Genomic DNA, 19,232 nt, shown 5'->3' on the forward strand with positions numbered 1-19,232 from the left:
TCTAGAAATTTAGTTTTCACTTTGTTCCTGCTTTAGTGTTAGCAACCTGCTTGGCTATGAAGAGCTTTTCTAGGAGGTTTATCAGCAAGAATAGTCAATGAATTAATTAATTGCCCAGAGAGGCAAATCCCTGGAAGTATTCAAGGTCAAGCTGGATGGGGTTCTGAGCAACCTGATTTAGTTGAAGGTGTCCCTGTCCCTGGCAGGAGGGTTGAATTCGATGGCTTTTGGAAGGTGCCTTCCAATATAAGCCATTCGATGATTCTGTGATTAAATTAATACGGCCCAGTCTTAAGAGTGGAGCCAGCAAACACCTTTGGGGAGGGCCAGGAAGGGCTCCTGGTTCGGGTTTAGTACCCCGAGCATCCCTCCCGAGAGGTGGGACCGCGGGCAGAGCGCGGGCTGTAGGCTATGGAAACAACATTAGGGGGAGCTCCGTGCCCTCCTCCCGCCCGGCCGGGAGCGCTGCGCGAGCAGAGCGGGGCCGAGGGCAGGGCCGAGCTGCGGGCGGAGCCGGGCCGAGGGCAGGGCCGGGCCGCGGGCAGGGCCGGGCTGCAGGGGGAGCCGGGCCGCGGGCAGGGCCGAGCCGCGGGCAGGGCCGGGCTGCAGGGGGAGCCGGGCCGAGGGCAGGGCCGAGCCGCGGGCAGGGCCGAGCCGCGGGCAGGGCCGGGCCGAGGGCAGGGCCGAGCTGCGGGCGGAGCTGGGCCGCGGGCAGGGCCGAGCCGCGGGCAGGGCCGGGCTGCAGGGGGAGCCGGGCCGAGGGCGGAGCGAGGCTGCGGGCAGGGCCGCGGGGGGAGCCGGGCTGAGGGCGGAGCCGGGCTGAGGCGGCCTGCGGGCGGGGCGGGTTCCGTCTATCCGGGTCGCCTCAGGCGCCTTGCGGTGCAGTGATCGCTGCTCAGCGGCAGCGTCAGGTTCGCTGCAGGTGTTTTCTTGCTGGAAAACTGACCGCCAGCTAATCCCACCCCTCAAAGTGGCCAATTACCAACGATGGTTTCACCAGTTTTGACTGAAAAGTCAGAAATGCCACAGAGTTAATTACTGTCTTTACGTCCACCACCGCATTAGTTAATGAGACCAATTATTAGGCATGGGCACTTCACGCTCCCAGGTTGTGGCGCTTATACAATGAAATGTTCTGGCATTTTCCCTGCAATTTTCGGGGCTTATTACCCAGACAGTTTACTATAGTAATTATGCAAGAACATGTATTATTTTCATACAAGCTGTAATGTGCATAATTTCCTTCATAAATAATCATTAGAGAAGAAATGGAGGAAAAGTAGAAGAAAAGTTCTGATTCAAAGGAGTTGGGATGAATTTGAGTTACAGAGAATGAATGTGGGCAGATCACAGCAGAGCAGTTGTGGGGAAGGGCAAAGATGGATGTTCTAAGGAAATGGAGGAGAGACTGGAAGAGACAACAAAGTCTGTGCAATTGACTGCTAGTATTACACAGAGGGATTATTAAGTCTCTTCCTTTTTTTTTTTTAATGGGACAAAAAGATCAACTCTAAGCTATTTTAACAGGAAAACAATAAAATGCTTTACACTAAATGGTGTTTTACTCATCTTTGAATGGTTCCTACCCTCACCAAATTTCCAACACAATACATTTGTTCCTCAAATCACCAACTCTCAGTCCAGCACCACTCTTCAGACAATCAATCCTCAGTTCATCAAGAGGAGAGGAGTCCTTCTTGTGCCATGGGCTTCCCCTGGAAACACAGCTGAAGCCTCGTGTGTTTCTGTGTCACTCGTGGCACTGCCTGGAGAACATCTGCCATCGTGACTTCTTCCTTTTCATGTCCAGTGCTCTCACCACTGAACACGGACCAGAACTGCTTCTAGGGTTGTCTTTTAAGGATGCTCTGTCCCGATCCAAAAAAGGCACAGTCTCTCCTTTGGGACACCTGTCCCCACAATCTCTCCTTTGGGACACCTGTCCCCCCCATATTTTCACCCCCTGGGGCCGAGGGGCACCAACACTGAACCCTCTTGGTTCTGAGGCCATTGCCTCCCCCTAGAATGCAGTCTCTGTATCACAAGGAACATGGTTCTGTCCATGGCTATACAAAAAGAGTCCAGCAAAAGCTACTCCATCATCTCTTCCCACTAGGATTCTTCTCTATTCTTCTACTATCTCTCACTCGCCCAGACCTCTCTCACACTGGCCCATTTCCTTCCTCATCTTCCACTCTATCTTCTAGGAAAGGTCAATGATCTGTAAAGTTCTCATTCTCCAAAAAAGGGGTTAAAAGCTCCTACAAGCGGCCGGCTGAACCCCCCCCTCTTCTCCGTCCCAGCCGTGCTGCCGGCGCAGGCCCATGTTTATCAAGTCTCAAGGTTACAGTCCCAGGCAGCGGCTCTCTCTCTCTCTCTCTCTGTGTCTCTCAGGGGGGGCTGCCCGATGGCTCCCGGTGTCTCTCTCTCTCTCTTCCACCCTTCCACCCCGGGGCTCAGGCCTACCTCTCCCGGCCACATGGCTTTCCCCTCCCCCTGCCCAGCCAGCAGCTGCACCGGGGGAGAGACCCGAACTCTTTCCCACCGGAAACCCAAGAGGACCCTCCCAGGGGAGAGCTCTGCTTTTAACCCCGTGTTCTCAGAGGCGTGTCCAAGTCCCAATGGCCAGGTTAAATGCCAAAAAGCTGCAAGCTTTAAAGATCAGCCCCTGCAGCAGCCCAGATCCAGGTGCCCCAGTTGCCAAGGCTGTGGTGGCCTTCAGAGCGTGCAGGTGGATTTTGCAAGCCTGTGGCCTGCTGCGGGCTCTGGGCCCGGGAGTGCCTGTGGCTCCAGCAGGAAGGGTGGCTGAAGGTTTGCTGCCTGCTTTGGTGGCGTGGCTGCAGGGGCCAGTGCTGTGAGAGCCCCCTGTGTGAGAGCTGGAGACAGCTGAGCTCTTGGGGACACCGCTGTGCCCCAGGCCAGGAAGAGCAGCAGTGCCCAGTGCCAGGAGTGGTGTCAGTGGGAGCCCCTGTGCACAGGGACTCCCAGCACCAGGGTGGCCGTGCCAGGACCCCCAGGGACCTGCAGCCCCGGGAAGCCGGAACAAGTGGAACCCACAAGTGTGCAAAGGCTGTTTGTGCGCAAAGGAATGGCAAGGGAAGTCAGGTTTTAAAAGAAACAGTATTTATTTGCCGAAAATCGCAAATCTAGGATTTATAGAACAGGTTTCTTTGTAACAATCTTCTTTGCAACAACAACAACAACAATGTACAGAACATATTTACATGGGATCCAATGGAATACCAATCTTCAAAACGTATTTACAGAGAACTTCGAATGAACTGAACGTATTTACAAGAAACTTCCAAACTTTCCAACACACTTACAAAGGCATGGCATGTGTGCCATCATCTGCATCAGTCCTGGAAGAAAGGAAGCAGCAGAGCTGGACTCAGCTGCCAGCACTGGGCCCAGCAGGGCTGGGAGCTGGGCCGCAGGGGCGGGGACGGGGCTGGCAGGGCTGGCGTGGCCCCAGGCAAGCGCAGGGCAGGCCGGGGCTGGTGCTTGTGCCACCACAATGCAGGCCCCCTGCGGGCACCGTGTCCCTGAGCGGGGCCATCCAGCCCAGCCCCAGCCTGGAGTCAGGGGAGCCCCAGTGTCTGTGGGCAGGGCGTGGGAAGCATCTGCCTGTCTTACTTGTGGGGCTCCATCTTCAGCCAAGGACCATGGGCTCCTCCTCATCCTTCTCGTCAACTTCCATCTCTTCGATGTTGTCCTCCTCCTCAACCTCCATCTCTTCGATGTTGTCCTCCTCCTCTACTTCCATCTCCTCGATGTCATCCTCCTCCTCTACTTCCATCTCCTCGATGTCATCCTCCTCCTCTACTTCCATCTCCTCGATGTTCTCCTCTTCCTCTACTTCCATGTCTTCAACAGGGGAGGAGATGGAAGGAGAGGAGGAGTCCACCTCCATCATCTCTTCCTCATCCAGGCCCAGGTCCACTTTCATGTCCTCCACAGTGTCTCTGGCAGTCTGCAAGGGGCAGCACAATCTCCCAGTGGGTTTCCTGTCCCACACCATCCATTCCCACATGGCTGCAGCCTGCCCAAGCTGCGTGCCCCCTGCCTGGAATGGCACCGTACCTCCAGTGGCACATCAGCACTCATCCTGCTGGGATTGGCGCTCCAGAGCATGCGGCAGGAAAAGCCCAGGCAGCAGCAGCAGCTCAGCGCTGAGGGGCAGAGCACACAGCGAGCAGCAACTGACCCTTGGCAGCCGGTGGAGTGTCTGCTCTGCTCGTTTCCAGGTCCTGGACGTTCCACCTGGAGCCCTCTGGGAGCTGTGATGTCACAGAAAGTTCAGGGTCGCTGCGCAGTGGGAGATGGGGATGGCAGAATGATCAAATCCTTGCATGGTTTGGCTTGGAAGGGACCCGCAAGATGATCTGGTTGCAAGCCGAGCAACCTCCCAGCACACCAGGTTGCTGCGGCCCCTGTCTCTCCTGGCCTCGGATGTTCCTGGGGATGGGGCATCCACTGCCCCTCTGCCGTGGTCCCTGTGTCAGGGACCAGCATGCTGAGAGTAAAGAACTTCTTGCCATCATCAAATTTCTTCCAACTCTTGCAGTTTGATCCCATTCCCCCTTGTGCTGTCACTAGAGTTCCTGACAAAGAATCCTCTCCCACTCCCCTGTAGCTCCTTCCCAAACTGCAAAGGTGCTCTGAGGTCTTCAGTGACTTTGTGTACTGTCATGGTTTGACACTGGCACAATGCCAGTGCCCCCATGAAGATACCTTCTCCCTGGTAGCTGCTGTGAGATGTGACCAGGAATAAGCAAAGCAGGCTCCTACTTAGGGAAAAAGAACCAGAACTTTATTAACTACTCTACAACTACAGATAAAAAGGAACACACACACACACAGGGAAAATGAAAACTTCACAAGTGCATTTCTTCCTCTCCCCACCAAATTTCCAACACAATACATTTGGTTCCTCAAATCACCAACTCTCGGTCCAGCAGCACCTTTTAGACAATCAATCCTCAGTTCATCAAGAGGAGAGGAGTCCTTCTTGTGCCATGGGCTTCCCCTGGAAACACAGCTGAAGCCTCGTGTGTTTCTGTGTCACTCGTGGCACTGCCTGGAGAACATCTGCCATCGTGACTTCTTCCTTTTCATGTCCAGTGCTCTCACCACTGAACACGGACCAGAACTGCTTCTAGGGTTGTCTTTTAAGGATGCTCTGTCCCGATCCAAAAAAGGCACAGTCTCTCCTTTGGGACACCTGTCCCCACAATCTCTCCTTTGGGACACCTGTCCCCCCCATATTTTCACCCCCTGGGGCCGAGGGGCACCAACACTGAACCCTCTTGGTTCTGAGGCCATTGCCTCCCCCTAGAATGCAGTCTCTGTATCACAAGGAACATGGTTCTGTCCATGGCTATACAAAAAGAGTCCAGCAAAAGCTACTCCATCATCTCTTCCCACTAGGATTCTTCTCTATTCTTCTACTATCTCTCACTCGCCCAGACCTCTCTCACACTGGCCCATTTCCTTCCTCATCTTCCACTCTATCTTCCAGGAGAGGTCAATGATCTGTAAAGTTCTCATTCTCCAAAAAGGGGCCAAAAGCTCCTACAAGCGGCCGGCTGAACCCCCCCCTCTTCTCCGTCCCAGCCGTGCTGCCGGCACAGGCCCATGTTTATCAAGTCTCAAGGTTACAGTCCCAGGCAGCGGCTCTCTCTCTCTCTCTCTCTGTGTCTCTCAGGGGGGGCTGCCCGATGGCTCCCGGTGTCTCTCTCTCTCTCTTCCACCCTTCCACCCCGGGGCTCAGGCCTACCTCTCCCGGCCACATGGCTTTCCCCTCCCCCTGCCCAGCCAGCAGCTGCACCGGGGGAGAGACCCGAACTCTTTCCCACCGGAAACCCAAGAGGACCCTCCCAGGGGAGAGCTCTGCTTTTAACCCCGTGTTCTCAGAGGCGTGTCCAAGTCCCAATGGCCAGGTTAAATGCCAAAAAGCTGCAAGCTTTAAAGATCAGCCCCTGCAGCAGCCCAGATCCAGGTGCCCCAGTTGCCAAGGCTGTGGTGGCCTTCAGAGCGTGCAGGTGGATTTTGCAAGCCTGTGGCCTGCTGCGGGCTCTGGGCCCGGGAGTGCCTGTGGCTCCAGCAGGAAGGGTGGCTGAAGGTTTGCTGCCTGCTTTGGTGGCGTGGCTGCAGGGGCCAGTGCTGTGAGAGCCCCCTGTGTGAGAGCTGGAGACAGCTGAGCTCTTGGGGACACCGCTGTGCCCCAGGCCAGGAAGAGCAGCAGTGCCCAGTGCCAGGAGTGGTGTCAGTGGGAGCCCCTGTGCACAGGGACTCCCAGCACCAGGGTGGCCGTGCCAGGACCCCCAGGGACCTGCAGCCCCGGGAAGCCGGAACAAGTGGAACCCACAAGTGTGCAAAGGCTGTTTGTGCGCAAAGGAATGGCAAGGGAAGTCAGGTTTTAAAAGAAACAGTATTTATTTGCCGAAAATCGCAAATCTAGGATTTATAGAACAGGTTTCTTTGTAACAATCTTCTTTGCAACAACAACAACAACAATGTACAGAACATATTTACATGGGATCCAATGGAATACCAATCTTCAAAACGTATTTACAGAGAACTTCGAATGAACTGAACGTATTTACAAGAAACTTCCAAACTTTCCAACACACTTACAAAGGCATGGCATGTGTGCCATCATCTGCATCAGTCCTGGAAGAAAGGAAGCAGCAGAGCTGGACTCAGCTGCCAGCACTGGGCCCAGCAGGGCTGGGAGCTGGGCCGCAGGGGCGGGGACGGGGCTGGCAGGGCTGGCGTGGCCCCAGGCAAGCGCAGGGCAGGCCGGGGCTGGTGCTTGTGCCACCACAATGCAGGCCCCCTGCGGGCACCGTGTCCCTGAGCGGGGCCATCCAGCCCAGCCCCAGCCTGGAGTCAGGGGAGCCCCAGTGTCTGTGGGCAGGGCGTCGGAAGCATCTGCCTGTCTTACTTGTGGGGCTCCATCTTCAGCCAAGGACCATGGGCTCCTCCTCATCCTTCTCGTCAACTTCCATCTCTTCGATGTTGTCCTCCTCCTCAACCTCCATCTCTTCGATGTTGTCCTCCTCCTCTACTTCCATCTCCTCGATGTCATCCTCCTCCTCTACTTCCATCTCCTCGATGTCATCCTCCTCCTCTACTTCCATCTCCTCGATGTCATCCTCCTCCTCTACTTCCATCTCCTCGATGTCATCCTCCTCCTCTACTTCCATCTCCTCGATGTTCTCCTCTTCCTCTACTTCCATGTCTTCAACAGGGGAGGAGATGGAAGGAGAGGAGGAGTCCACCTCCATCATCTCTTCCTCATCCAGGCCCAGGTCCACTTTCATGTCCTCCACAGTGTCTCTGGCAGTCTGCAAGGGGCAGCACAATCTCCCAGTGGGTTTCCTGTCCCACACCATCCATTCCCACATGGCTGCAGCCTGCCCAAGCTGCGTGCCCCCTGCCTGGAATGGCACCGTACCTCCAGTGGCACATCAGCACTCATCCTGCTGGGATTGGCGCTCCAGAGCATGCGGCAGGAAAAGCCCAGGCAGCAGCAGCAGCTCAGCGCTGAGGGGCAGAGCACACAGCGAGCAGCAACTGACCCTTGGCAGCCGGTGGAGTGTCTGCTCTGCTCGTTTCCAGGTCCTGGACGTTCCACCTGGAGCCCTCTGGGAGCTGTGATGTCACAGAAAGTTCAGGGTCGCTGCGCAGTGGGAGATGGGGATGGCAGAATGATCAAATCCTTGCATGGTTTGGCTTGGAAGGGACCCGCAAGATGATCTGGTTGCAAGCCGAGCAACCTCCCAGCACACCAGGTTGCTGCGGCCCCTGTCTCTCCTGGCCTCGGATGTTCCTGGGGATGGGGCATCCACTGCCCCTCTGCCGTGGTCCCTGTGTCAGGGACCAGCATGCTGAGAGTAAAGAACTTCTTGCCATCATCAAATTTCTTCCAACTCTTGCAGTTTGATCCCATTCCCCCTTGTGCTGTCACTAGAGTTCCTGACAAAGAATCCTCTCCCACTCCCCTGTAGCTCCTTCCCAAACTGCAAAGGTGCTCTGAGGTCTTCAGTGACTTTGTGTACTGTCATGGTTTGACACTGGCACAATGCCAGTGCCCCCATGAAGATACCTTCTCCCTGGTAGCTGCTGTGAGATGTGACCAGGAATAAGCAAAGCAGGCTCCTACTTAGGGAAAAAGAACCAGAACTTTATTAACTACTCTACAACTACAGATAAAAAGGAACACACACACACACAGGGAAAATGAAAACTTCACAAGTGCATTTCTTCCTCTCCCCACCAAATTTCCAACACAATACATTTGGTTCCTCAAATCACCAACTCTCGGTCCAGCAGCACCTTTTAGACAATCAATCCTCAGTTCATCAAGAGGAGAGGAGTCCTTCTTGTGCCATGGGCTTCCCCTGGAAACACAGCTGAAGCCTCGTGTGTTTCTGTGTCACTCGTGGCACTGCCTGGAGAACATCTGCCATCGTGACTTCTTCCTTTTCATGTCCAGTGCTCTCACCACTGAACACGGACCAGAACTGCTTCTAGGGTTGTCTTTTAAGGATGCTCTGTCCCGATCCAAAAAAGGCACAGTCTCTCCTTTGGGACACCTGTCCCCACAATCTCTCCTTTGGGACACCTGTCCCCCCCATATTTTCACCCCCTGGGGCCGAGGGGCACCAACACTGAACCCTCTTGGTTCTGAGGCCATTGCCTCCCCCTAGAATGCAGTCTCTGTATCACAAGGAACATGGTTCTGTCCATGGCTATACAAAAAGAGTCCAGCAAAAGCTACTCCATCATCTCTTCCCACTAGGATTCTTCTCTATTCCTCTACTATCTCTCACTCGCCCAGACCTCTCTCACACTGGCCCATTTCCTTCCTCATCTTCCACTCTATCTTCCAGGAGAGGTCAATGATCTGTAAAGTTCTCATTCTCCAAAAAGGGGCCAAAAGCTCCTACAAGCGGCCGGCTGAACCCCCCCCTCTTCTCCGTCCCAGCCGTGCTGCCGGCACAGGCCCATGTTTATCAAGTCTCAAGGTTACAGTCCCAGGCAGCGGCTCTCTCTCTCTCTCTCTCTGTGTCTCTCAGGGGGGGCTGCCCGATGGCTCCCGGTGTCTCTCTCTCTCTCTGTGTCTCTCTTCCACCCTTCCACCCCGGGGCTCAGGCCTACCTCTCTCGGCCACATGGCTTTCCCCTCCCCCTGCCCAGCCAGCAGCTGGGCCGGGGGAGAGACCCGAACTCTTTCCCGCCGGAAACCCAAGAGAACCCTCCCAGGGGAGAGCTCTGCTTTTAACCCCGTGTTCTCAGAGGCGTGTCCATGTCTCAATGGTCAGGTTAAATGCCAATATTAAAGTCTGAATATCCATTGGCCAAAAACACAGCATCTCAAAAAACACATTTCCTGTCAAACCACCACAATACTAAAGAATTCTTTGAATCATACTAAGATCACTTAAAGATCACTTACTAAGCTTATACCTGAACTACTCCGAGCATGTTCTAACAAATGAAGTAATTTTAAAGAGAGATTTTTCTTCCTAATATGTTTAATTTATAAAAAGTGAGGAATGCAGACAATTCTGGGGTGAAATGCAAACTTTGCACTACCTTCACTAGATAGTGATCCAAAATGACAAGCAAATGTCATATCTAGGTACAGGACACTAATAAGTGTACATCATTCTGTATATAGCAAAGACCCTACAGCCAACACTGGGTGTCTTCAGGGGGAAAGATCTCAGTTTTATGTCTGGGATGATGCTCATCATCCATGGACATCCAGATGTCCATGTTTTAAGTGAGCAGGATGGAGCATGACATGTCGGGCATGGAGGAATCTTCTGTAATCTAAAAGCAGCACCGACCCGAACCACACAGCCACACTCAGCAGGAATGCAATTCTAGAACACCACTTCCAACTTTTTATCTCAATGTGTCCTAAATAAAATCATGGGGACTACCAAAGTTGTTGGAGTATCTGATTCTCCCTGCCTCTCTACTCAGTGCCTGTGAGAATACACAAGCAATCAAGTTATTGTTACTAGAGGAAATTCCAGAGCATCAGCTATTGTCTGATAATTGCTCATCTGAATGTTCTTCCTTGCAGGACGTGTGAGGTCATTTTTCCCTCTTCAGCTCGAAGATAAGCAGTCTCAGTCCCCTTAATCCAGAGAGGTGGGTTCAAACAATTGCTGTGTAGCCCCAAGATGTAACTCCCATTTTGTCTCCTAAGAATCTCTGCTGATATGTGGTGAATGACCATAGAACCTCCAGTTACGCACACACTAATTCTTAATTTCAGATTTTTAATCTGTCCTGGCACTCTCTTCCATCTTCTGCTTTGCATCTTGCATAAAAGAATGTTATTTTTTGTTCAATTTTTTTAATTTTATGAGCTATTCATTATGTAAAAGGTTTCATTGTATGACCTCAAGCGGAAGTATCAGGTTTATGTCAAAGGACTCAAAGCAGTTTGGGGTGGTAAAAGACAGGTGGACAGAGAACATACAAAACACAGTATCCTTTGAGAAACCTGGGTTAAAATGCTCATAACAACAGCCTGATCAGACAAAAAATAAGGTCAATAAGTTTTTGGGGGTAGATTCTCTTATCACCCCAGTGAGTTTATGTGAAATTATTCACATGCATAAATACTTACAGAACTTTACCAGAGGTCATTTCACATCATTCACTGTTCTAAGCTCATCTTTTCCTTTGGTGATATATATTGTTCATACATCAAGAAGCTAAATCAAAAGCATGGTGGTATTTTACAGGTTTTAAATCCTTTGGCCTAAACCATAAGACAATTTCCTTCCCAGGAGAGTGTGTAATTTAAAAAAAGTTCTTTCACCCTCCACCCTCCTCAAAAATGTTAAAAAGTTAATATTTAGCTCATTTCCTTTTGGGGTAGAGAAATAATGTGAATGAGAGTACATGGGAGATTTGTGACCATTAATTTACTGGCAATCTCAATAGCATGTCCAGTCAAGAAGGAAGGAAGTATAGTTCATCTCAATGGCAATTCCTGTTGTAAGAAGTGTTTCACATGCTGAAATGTTCCGTATGCCCATGAAAATGCATCCTCATGCTACTAAAAACAGACTAGGAAATTCTTACTTACAGAAACATAAACAAAAAAAATTCCCAAAATAGCATAAAAGAATGAAGAAAACCATTAAGCTAAGGAAATTCCAAATGAAGGTGGTAACTACATCAGGCAGTGGCACAACAAATACAGTGCACATAAATAAGGCAAGACATAATAAAAGGTAGATTTACTGAGATGCATTCTGCACAACTCATATCCTGCTGCATTACTTCCTGTCATTAATTACCCCATCTACATCCAAATAATATCAATCAGCCAACTACAAGTGCAAGTTAATGAGCAAAATGTCATACTCTGGGGTCAAGTTCCTTTTCCTTCATTTGTCTTCATTAGCAGCACCTCACAAGGCTTTTCCACAAATAGAAGGCAGTGAATTTTAAAAGAGGAGATTTTAAAAGTCGGACTCAAGAGTGCTCAGAAATAAAACTGCTGGATTAGCCTCAGATTGGCTTTATTGTTATTAAATGAGATTATCAAAGTGAGGTGTCTTGCCTTCCTAATTATTTTCACCACCTGTAGTCTTGACTCATTTGTTGGCCCTGAAGGATCCACAGAAGATTTACCAATTACTGTCTGTAAAGTGTGAAAGTGTTCCATCCCTGGTCACTCCTGCACAGTACACTGCAGTCAGTGAGTTTCTCCTCACAGCCTCCTATCCTTTCTTCCTGCTCCATACAAACAGATCTCATCTCTTTTCTTCCCAAGGACAAGGCAGGAACAAGACAAGCAAGGCCACCACCAATGTCCTGTAGCATCTGCACAGCAGTGAAAGAGCAGTGCAGATGAGGGACAACCACACAGATGTGCTGCTTCTCCATAATCTGTTCCAGGAGTTTCAGTGCCCTCCAGTTCTGTTGTCCTTGCAGAATTCACACACTAAGACTCTTCTGCAGAGTCCATATCCTTTAAAAAATGGACAGGAGCTGGAGAGGCAAACAGCAAAGTGAGATATTCCTGCATTCATTCTTCCAGGAAATCTCTTTGGTTTGTGTAATTTCTGCTTATGAGCTGCTGGGGAAAAGGAGAAGGCAGTGTCTCTGGGAGCCCTTCTTTATCAGTAGCCAGAGTCAGTTTGAAACCTCTGCCCTTGACCCATAGGTGCAAAAATACATCACAGGCTTATAATCCTAGGGAATATTCCTGTCACCACAGATACAAGCCAGTATGGGGTGGAAATGCAGCAGTTATATAATAGCTTGAGCAATTTGCACACTTGTGGGAAAGTTGGAAGCATCAGCATCACTGACAGGCAGCACAAGTTGGAAATGTTGCGAGATTAAATGTGCACACAGCACATCTCTGCACTGAGGCAGGGATTTCTGAGTTTTCCAATGACCCTGTATAGAAGAATCTCAGACTCATCCCTCATGAAAATATATGTTTCTTCTGAGCTGTTCCTATTCTACTTAACTCTAACACAGAGTCTGTTTATAAAAGAGCAAGGTGATAAATGACAAAAAGCTGTTCTTGCCTTACAGTCCTTTACTTGAGGAATATAAAATAGACTTACAGGGATCAAATGGAGTCAAATAAACACAATCAAAACCACCCTGTAGTGTGGTTTTGTCTACACATAAAGGAACAGGAAAAGGAGAAAAGATTTGTGCACTTGGAGTTAGGATGCTGAGGATCATTGTGTCAGTGAAATTCAAGCAGTTGGTGTAGTTAGTCCTCTCCAGCCCTATGGAAGTTGAGGGCACTTGCAGACTGAGGTGGCAAGGCATGGTTCTTCTGCCCAGTCCACTGTCAGGATGCTTTTCTGGATGACCTTGGCCAAAGACCAGTTTCATCCTCTTCCTGCCGCCAGTTCTCTAAGAAGGGCAGGAGCATTTTTAAAAAACTAACAGTAATATGTGGTTTTTTATTGTAGATCTTTCGACACTGACCTCTCTAATGTGGTGTTCAGGACCAGGTAGGGACCGATCCCTGTGTTAATGGCACTCAAAAGCAAGCTGATGTTTGTGAGGATGTGACTCACCCTCCCAGGAGAACCACTCATTTTGACACACCTTTGGTAGCCCCAGTGCAGCCTTCCAGAGAGCCTTTAAATCACCCAAGTTAAAAGCTGCAGCATCCTTTTGAAAAAGAGCATTTTCAAAACAATTGTAATTACTCTTTGGTTTATTCTTAAATCGGAATTTAATTGCCAACGGCTCCGTCCAGAAAACTGTTTCCTTCTCAGCTGCTTGGTTTATCTCCTTGTCTCCACACAAAACCTCTCAGCCCTCTGAGTCTAACACTTTCCAGATCTGGGTCAGGTCGGTGGAGCGATGGCAGGTCACTCCTGCTCAGAACAGGCCCTTCCCTGATCCTCCTGGGGCACCGCTGAAATGAAGTCAAACCCTGCCTTGGTGGCAGCAGCTGACAGCGAGAGCAGGTGGTACCGGAGGGCTGCAGGCACCTCATGGCTCAACCACCCCTGCACAGCAGCCTTCTCCAAGGACAGACAGACACCATGGACCTGGGACAGGAGGCACTGAGGGAGGTCAGTGCCAGAGCATGGTGCTTCCACAGCACCAGGGCCCAAAGGGAGGTAATTCCCCACCAAGGAACAGGGATAACTGAAAAGTTCAAGAGGCACAGTCCTACCCAGAGGCTTTTCCACACAGCCCAGCTGGGCATAGAGAAGAAAGGCTTGTCTTGGTGGTTTTTAATTTATAAGAAGGCCTAGCTACAGAGCCTGAGTATTCAATAGATAAAATAGGAAAATTAATTTATTAAATTTTATCATCAATTTTCTTGGCAAATCTCAAGATAATTGAAACACCAGACTCTAGATAGAAAATTATTTCTGCACAAAACCAGATGCTGAGCTGCTGGACTGGTCTCTGGAAGACTAGCCCAGCTCCTCATAAAGAAGGCTGTGACTTCTTTTGAAGAAATCTTCCAAAAGTAATTTGAACAGTTCTCTCATTTCTGATGTTGCCAGATCCCTAGATGGTCTCCGTGAAAGAAAAAATAGGCCAGCCAATGTTTTGGCCCTACAAAGAATCTGTATTAGTTACACTGTGATGGCCCTAATGTGACAGCTATTTATTGCTATTGATTTTCTGTGGAAAATGGACAGAATTGTGTAGCCTGATAAAAGGGATATAAGAAGGATTTTTATACCAACTGTGTACCTTGTCAGTCATTTATGCTGGCAGATTGATGCTAAGTTAAATAGTTTCGGAAATCTGTCTATCAGCAATTCATGAATCTCAATTAAAAACTTCTATTACAAACCCTCATGCAGTGGCAGTACATATTAAATCCCAGTATGTATGCAGTGGCAACTACATATTAAATCACAAACTTCAGTTTGTGAGGATATTGTGCCTTTCTTGCCACTGTCCTTCCAGTTCTGCTGGGGAGCAGATGCCAACATTAATGACAAAAGGCAAATTCCAAGATTTGCTAAAGCTTTATGTACCTCCTACTCAAAAGGAAACCTTCTCCAGCAGAGAATGTGGCCAGGTGAGTAAAACCAGCTAGTGTCTACTCAACGCTGTGATGACTTGAAACATCTGATGGCCTTGATCAAGGGTTACATGACAGGCTAAAGTGAAACCTCAAAGCCCTAAATCTGTGAAGCTTTACTGTTGCATGTGTGCCACTGAAGCAGTGGTGTGCTTGAGTATGGGGCAGGTCAGTCATCAGGTGTTGTGCCTGTCTGTGATCCCTCAAAGAACTGACAGAGGCTGAGGTGAGCCAACTGTGGTACATGAGCACTGAGCAGGACACACAAACCAGGAAATTGTTACTTGTGGCCTTAAAAAATGTGCAGCATAATAATATTAATTATTCAATATATGTCAATATTCAGTATTATTGTGGGCCTTGGTATGTTAAGTCATAGTAAGCAATCTAGATGCAATTTAAAGAAGAAGAGGTAGAAGAATTTGAGTAAATGATACCACAAGCCTCAGCCTGACTTTGATCATTCTAATTAATGTTAATGCGAAATAAATTAACAGGAAAGCATTAGAGGCAGAGTGTCAGATGTGAGTGGTAAGCCATGACATCCTATCTGCTAGATTAACAGAAAGAAGCTGGACTGCAAACAGCAAGGAGGGGTATCTTGAAAAGAGATAATTTCTTATTAGAGGTAAGCTATAAAAGGAAGGAATCAACCCAAATCTGAGCTCATGTTCAAGTGAAGATTCCTATCAGCAAATGGCTTCAGAGCTTCCTTAGAGCTCAGGTAAATTCAAGTAAGAATTCTCCCCTGCCTGAGAACTGGCCTCTTTATCAGTGAATGATCTTGACGGTAGGGCTCAGAACTGTAATTCTCAACTCCTGGGCCTCTTATCAGAAATTTAGTACTGAAGCCTTATAGAAATTCTTTTGTTTTAGCAGTAGCAGATCATTCTTTTCCTACTCTTTTCTATCCACAACTGAGTGCAACGTTTCTGTTGAGGGCATTCCTATACTTCCTTCCTTTCAGCTCATGTTTACAGATCAACAGCTGCAAACAATAGGATCCCACTTACATTTTAGCATATTAACATTAATGTTAAAATTAACATATTTAGCATACAGATAATATAATTAAGTAATTAGAAAAATGCGTTGTAGGAATATGAAAAGTCATAAAAATGTATTGGGAAGGAAGGATTGTGGAAGGGATGATCATTGGCTGCATCTTGTGGCTGATCAGTTTCCTGCTCTCATCAGGGTAAGAAATCTGCAGTGCAACTCTGCACGTGGCTGAAGGCAGGAAGGCAGAGGGAGTTTGGTCCTAGAAAGATGTGGCTTTAGGGCAGGCTCCAGCACAGCTGCCCGTGATGGTGGGGGAGCAGTGCTAATGGTGACCAGCGTTCGTTGTCACTGGTGGCTGGAAGGGGAGTCAGCCCTGGGAGGGGCATTTTTTACTCAAGATGGTGAAAAGAAACCACCTCCTCAGCTGGTACCCAGTAGCCAGGGATGCAAATCCATTGACCCTGTAAGACAAACTTAACCAGCCAGTAGTTAAAGTTCTGGGGAGAGATGTGCCATGAGATGCGTGAGGCCGACAGTCTGTGCCTTGCAAAGCTGCAGCCAGACCAGGTGGACACCAGGCTGGAGCTGCCCTGCCAGCACAAAGAAGGTAAATCTCATTGTCAAATGCAGCCATCAGGCCAGCATCAGTGCTAGGACAGGACCAGTGGATGGGGTGTGACCCTCCAGTGGATTGGGAGTGCAGGGGGACAGCTCCAGCATGCCCTGGGAAGTGCTGCAGAAACCCTGCACCTATGGGGATCAAAGCAAATATTTCCAGCAGCTCGGTGCTGCTCAGACCTGGGTCACCTGATCCCGTTTATGTTGTGCTCCATTTGAGCAGGAAAACTAACAGGTCTTTTAGATGGAGCCTGATGTCTGTGTTGGGAGAACAGGGAGCAGGAATGTGACATGAACCACTGAAGCAGTGCCCATCTAAAGGGGCACGGGCTGCATTCAGCTGAGTGCCCCACATTTGCTTTGGCCTGTCTGCAGCTATGTGGCACAGCATGGCCACAGCTCGCTGACTGCCACCTCTGAGCCCGCTGCCCTGCCCAGATGACTGCAGCAGCATGTTCTGGCTCTCTGAGGCAGTGCCCACAGGTTCACTGAATTTTGAACAGCTGGACAAACTCACACATGCACAGCGCTTGTCACTGTGGTTCCTGTCATCACAAGGAAAAAGTATTAGCATATGAATTTGGGTGAATCCACAGCTTGCAAAACAAACAAAAAGGAATACAAATATATTACATAGAGAATCTTGTGAATTTAAGTCAATCTGTCCTCTAGGGATCAGGGTCAATTGTATAAATACAGCTAAATGAAGTCTATGCAGTGTTTACTCCTTTTTCACTGCATGACCTAAAAATCCAAGCAGTAGATATTCCCACTGGACACCATTCTGGCCACCTGCATGTTGCCATGCTCGTGGTGCCAGTGCCTTGTCCACAGTCACAGCTCCTGAGGTTTTACCTGTCCTTTTTTCTTTCCTTGTCTTTCCCAACATCTTCTTTCCTTCTCCCAGGATCTGCCTTTATACCATCCCAAGCATCCAGCTCCAGACCCAATGAGCAGCTGTGTGTCCTGTCAGCTGCTGACAGTCATGTTTCCTTCCCTTGAAGTGGGGCTGGTTCCTGGAACATTGAAGCTGATTAAAACTCTTCACAAGATCAGTTGAATAATCAGGACAACAGCAACATCGATCAGCAGGAACTAGAACATAGTAAGTATACAGGAGGCCCTGAAGAAAATTTTCTTTAATAAATAACAACCTCTCTTTCATGAGGTCTGGAAGTGTCTCAATGATGCAGCAGCTTCCCCTCCAGCCTCCTGGCACAGCAGAGTCTGTTCACTATGCTGAAAACACTCAAAGAGATTTATCATGAAACTAAGAGAAAGCAGTAACAAGTCCATGATAGAATAAAGACATTTTTTACAGTGGAACAACCTTCCCAAGGATATGGTAGAGTACCCATCACTGGAGGTTTTCAAGTTGGGCCAGTCCCAGGGTGCTAGATAGGGTTGCTTTTCCCATAAGAGGTTGGACCAGAAGATCTTTTGTGGCTGCTTCCAACATGAGCTCTTCTATGATTCTGTAACAGAAGTGAATATGAGGTGCTGAAAATATAAAGCAGGTGATCAGGCTCCACAGGTTTCTGTTACTCTGTTGGCCTTCACCAGCTGTACCTCTGAACCTACTGCAGCCTGGTGAAGAGGGCAATGCCAGCCTCTGCATCCCCTCAGCTGCAATGCCTCTTTTCCCAGGCAGCTGCAGCAGCCACCAGGACTCAGCAGGAGCTGGGAGTTTTGCTGTGTACCAGGACCCCAGGCCAGTGCAGAGCAGCTCCAGGAGCAGAGACAGGGGTAATGTCTTCAAGGCTGAAGTCCTCTCTCCTTATCATGATATGAGATACAGGCAGTCTGGCATATTTCTGTATACAGAGAAATCTAATTGGACTCGTTATAGCAGTATTTGCATACATTAGCATCACCACTGACACGGAGTGGAGTTATTATTATATAACTGCCCCTCTTTGGAAGGAGCTGTCCATCAGCCACCTACAGTGCTGGCAGGAGGCATTTCCTTGGCAGAGGGGCTCCTGCAACCTGCTCTCCTTGACATTTGTTTGACAAACACTATTGTATCAGCCAGGGGACTTAGTTAGCTGTCACTGTGATGACACGTATCTGGTCTATCATTAAAAGGGAAATCTCTCTGAATTTACATGTGTATAAATGAAAAAGGTATTTTTTCAGCAACTTCTCAACCTAGCTAAATTCTGAGCAAAGTGATCTAAATTTTCCATTAGACATTTTGTCCTTTTTTTGTAAACCATAATGGAAACTGTGAGCATTTTCATATACGACTTTAACCAGAAGCGTGTGCTGAAGCAAAATTTATTATATCGTCAGTTATTCAAAACCTTTTGCAATGTATGGAAATTTATAAGCTCTGTAGCATGATCAATAAGTGGGTGGTGTATTCTGAATTAGAAGACTTTTCATAGAATCATGGAATTGTTTAGGTTGGCAGAGACCTTCAGCTTCATCGAGTCCAACCAGTGACCCAGCACTGCTGAAGTCACCAGTCAACTGTGTCTCTAAGTGCCACATCTACATGGGATTTAAATGCTTCCAGGGATGGCAACTGCATGGCCTTCCTGGGTGGCCTGTTCCAGTGCTTGACAGCCCCCTTGGGGAAGAAATTTTTTCTAATATCTAGTCTGAACCTTCCTTGGAACAACTTGAACCTGTTTCTTCTTGTTACCTGGGAGAAGACACTGGCTCCCAACTTGCTTCAACCTCCTTTCAGTTACTTGTAGAGAACAATAAGGTCCTCCTTGAGCCTCTTTTTCTCCAGGCTGAGCACCCCAGCTCCCTCAGCTGCTCCTGATCAGACTCGTGCTCCAGACCCTTCACAGCTTTTCTGCTCTTCTCTGGACTCGCTCCAGCACTTCAATGGTTTTTTTTGTAGGGAGGGGCTTGAAGGGATTGGATTAGATACTAGACTTTTAAACCAGTTTAATGTATTTTTTCTTTAAGTGGAAAATGAGCATACAGGATGACAGCCTGAGGAACCTTATGGTAACCTCAGCCCCTGACAATGACATCATCCCCTTTGTATGCCCAGACAAGGTCAATTCTGCTGATGGAAAAAGAAA

Source organism: Molothrus ater, chromosome 1 (assembly GCF_012460135.2).
Source record: "Molothrus ater isolate BHLD 08-10-18 breed brown headed cowbird chromosome 1, BPBGC_Mater_1.1, whole genome shotgun sequence".
Lineage (NCBI taxonomy): Eukaryota > Metazoa > Chordata > Aves > Passeriformes > Icteridae > Molothrus > Molothrus ater.